Here is a 4,108-nt window from a genome sequence, read left to right as displayed (position 1 = left end):
TGTCTTCATTTCATCATGATGACCATGCTTGTGTTCTGTTATGTTTACTTTTGAGTACTTATTCCACTGCAAGTAGTTCTTCGCTAAGGAATTTCCTCACCCGCAAATTCCTCAGTGAAGAATTCATAAAAATCGCCTATTCACCCCCCCCCCTCTAGTCGATATAACGCACTTTCAGATACGTCTCCGACGTATCAATAATTTATGAAGTATTCATGCCATGTTTACAACAATTTTATATGGTTTTGTTATGATTTGAATGGAACTAACCAGGATTGATGCTATTTTCAGCAGAACTACCGTGGTGTTGTTTTTGTGCAGATATAAAAGTTCTCCAAATACAACGAAACTTTTTGACATTTTTTGGAACAAAGAGGCACTAGAAGCTTCGTGAGAGGACCAGAAGGTGAAGGAGGTGGCCACTACCCACCAGGGCGCGCCAGGGGCCTTGGTCGTGGGCACCTCGAACCCCATCTGTACGTGAGACCGCCGCCAAAAATCCTATAAATATAGAAACCCCCAGAAATAATCCTAGCTCAGAAGTTATGCCGCTGTAAGCCTCTATAGCCATGAAAAACCAATCTAGACCCTGTTCCGGCACCCTACCGGAGGGGGAAATCATCACCAGAGGCCATATTCATCATCCCGGCAGCCACCATGATGAGGAGGGAGTAGTCCACCCTCGGGGCTGAGGGTTTGTACCATTAGCTATGTGTTAAATCTCTCTCTCTCTCTCGTGTTCTTGATTTAGCACGATCTTGATGTATCGCGAGCTTTGTTAATATAGTTGGATCATATGGTGTTTCTCCCTCTCTATCTCGTTGTGATGAATTGAGTTTTTACCTTTGAGATTTCATTATTATCAAATTGAATACTTCTACAGATTTAAGAGCACTTGATGTATGTCTTGGCACTCAACTCGCAGATTCCCGAGGTGACATTGGGGTAATCTATGCATAGGGGTTGATGCACGTTTTCATCCTTGTTTCTCCGGTAGAAATCTTGGGCCAATCTTTGAAGTTCTTTTTGTTGGATTGAGTATTATGAATCTGAAATTGTTTGATGCATATCATATAATCAACTCACGGATACTCGTGGTGACATCGGAGTATCTAGGTGACCTTAGAGTTGGTTGATGTGTATCATATGGTGTTATTTTATTATGAACTCTTGAGCTATTTGTGACACTTATAGGAATAGCTTTATAGATCGATCAGAAAGGATAACTTTGAGGTGGTTTCGTACCCTACAAACAATTTCTTCTTATGTTCACCGCTAGATAAGAACTTTGGAGTGATTCTTCGTCACGCGTTGAGGGATTGTTATATGATCCAATTATATTAGCATTGTTGAGAGATTGCACTAGTGAAAGCATGAACCCTAGGCCTCATTTTCAAGCATTGCAATACTGTTTGTGCTCACTTTTGTTACTTGCTACCTTGCTATTTTTTATTGTTCCTATTACAAAAATCAATATCTACTATCATTACTACACTTGTATCACCATCTCCTCACGGAACTAGTGCACCTATACAATCTACCATTGTAATTGGGTGTGTTGGGGACACAAGAGACTCTTTGTTATTTGGTTACAGGGTTGTTGAGAGAGACCATCTTCATCCTACGCCTCCCACGGATTGATAAACCTTAGGTCATCCACTTGAGGGAAAATTGCTACTGTCCTACAAAACTCTGTGCTTGGAGGCCCAACACGAGTCTACAAGAATAAGTTGTGTAGTAGACATCAAGCTCATTTCTGGCACCGTTGCCGGGAGGTGGGTGCTTGAAGGTATATCTTTAGATCTTGCAATTGAATCTTTTAGTTTCTTGTTTTATCACTAGTTTGGTTTATAAAAGAAATCTACAAAAATATGGAATTGAGGTTGCCTCATATTATTCGTCTTTATCATGTCTTTCAAAATGATGGATCGGAAAATTGTGCTCAATTGATAGAAGAAGAATTCAATAAAATGTTTGCATAAAATCTTTGAATGATATGCTTGATTGCAATGTTGCTAGTATGAATTCTTGGAATATCCATTATGTTAAAGATATGCAAAGCTACAAGCTTGGGGATGCTATGTTTGATGAAGATGATATTTTTAGTCCCCTAAGGTTTGATAAGAATATTTATTACGATGATAGCATGCCTCCTATTTATGATGATTATATTGATGAAAGTGGATTTGGAGAGGTCATGACTTTATTTAATGATGAATCCACAACTTTGGAAGAGGTTTCAATTGACTATGATAAAAAAAAGTTGCTATCTATGATGATTATTGTGATGATATGTATGCTATAAAGAGTAATGATATCCATGAAACTTGTCATCATGATTTTAATGCTCAAATTGATTATCCCAATCAAGTATCACAAGATAGCTATTTTGTTGAGTTTGCTCCCACTACTATGAATGAGAATAAATTTGCTTATGTGGAGAGTGATAAAATTTCTATGCTTATGTATCATGAAAAGAATGCTTTATGTGATAGTTATATTGTTGAATTCATTCATGATTCTACTGAAAATTACTATGAGAGAGGAACTTATGCTTTTACATATCTCAATAATATCAAGTTTCCTCTCTATGTGTTGAAAATTTTGAAGTTATGCTTATTTTGCCGTCCTATATATGCTAGTTGATTCTTCCTCCCATAAATTGTTTGCTCACAAAATCCCTATGCATAGGAAGTGGGTTATACTTAAATGTGTTAGTCATATGCTTCATGATGCTCTTGTTATGTTTCAATTCTTATCTTTTATGTGAGCATCATTGATATCTTCATGCATAGCTAAAAAGGCATTAAAGAAAATCGCTTGTTGGGAGACAACCCAACACTATTAACTATTGTTTTGTTTTCACATGATTAGGCTACTGTATTAATCATGTTTCATAGCTTTTGTTTCAATAAATTGCCAAGTAAAGCCTTTGGGATAGTGTGGATGATAGTTGACTTGATTATGTGCAAAAATAGAAACTTCTGCCCCCGGTAATAGAATTGTTTAAATTCACTGGGATGCGATAAAATTCTGTATTTTTTACACATTATTGATAAAAAAATCTACGTTTTCCTAATTTTCAGAATTTTTGGAGTAACAAAAGTATGGTCATTGTCCAGATCATTTCAGACTCTTATGTTTTTTGACAGATTCTGTTTTCAATGCATAGTTTGTTTGTTTTCTAGTTTCTATGGCTTATATTGCTCAATATAAATTGTGGAAATGATAAGGTACAGTAGGAATTGTGTGAGAACAATTATGAATCTTGTCTTTGACAGTACCAACGTGAATGATTTGTCTTTATCATACTAACCTATTTCACGAAGTTTCCTTAAGTTTTGTGTGATTGAAGTTTTCAAGTTTTGGGTGAGATGTCGATATGAGAAGAATAAGGAGTGACAAGAACCTAAGCTTGGGGATGCCCAAGGCACCCCAAGGTAATATTCAAGGAAGACCCAAGCAACTAAGCTTGGGTATGCCCCGGGAGGCATCCCCTCTTTTGTCTTCAACATTATCGGTAACCTCACTTGGAGTTATATTTTCATTCGTTACATGATATGTGTTTTTCTTGGAGCATCATTTTATCTTGGTAGGATTTGCTTTCTATTATTTAGAATAATGTTTTGCATCTTTCATTTCAATAAAAGTGTCAAGTATAGCCTTTACCATGCTTATTTTGCAAGTCAATATGTTGCTGTTTTGAAAACAGAAAGTTTTCTATCATTGTCTAAATTCTTCAAAAATACCAGAAGATGATAAAATCTAGAAAATTTTACACAGTATGCTATCATAGATTTTCTACAGTGTGGTAAATTCTTAGAATTTTTGGAGTTAAATAAGTATGAATCTTCTTGCATCCTTTACAGATTGTTGTTTTGTTTGCACTGTTTGCATCTGTTTGCTTGTTTAATGATTCTATTTGAGGATAGGAGTATTAAATATGCAGAGGCATTTAGTATGCAATGTTAAATAATAATTTTAGTGATTTGCTACAATAGATTATGATAAGGTTATTGCATAGATTTATACTAACTTATCTCACGAGTTCTTGTTGAGTTTTGTGTGGATGAAGTTTTTAAGATTTAGGGAAAGCGTGATATAAAAG

The sequence above is a fragment of the Triticum aestivum genome, chromosome 2D (genome assembly GCF_018294505.1).
Source record: "Triticum aestivum cultivar Chinese Spring chromosome 2D, IWGSC CS RefSeq v2.1, whole genome shotgun sequence".
Classification (NCBI taxonomy): Eukaryota; Viridiplantae; Streptophyta; class Magnoliopsida; order Poales; family Poaceae; genus Triticum; species Triticum aestivum.
This window is presented reverse-complemented; position numbering follows the sequence as displayed.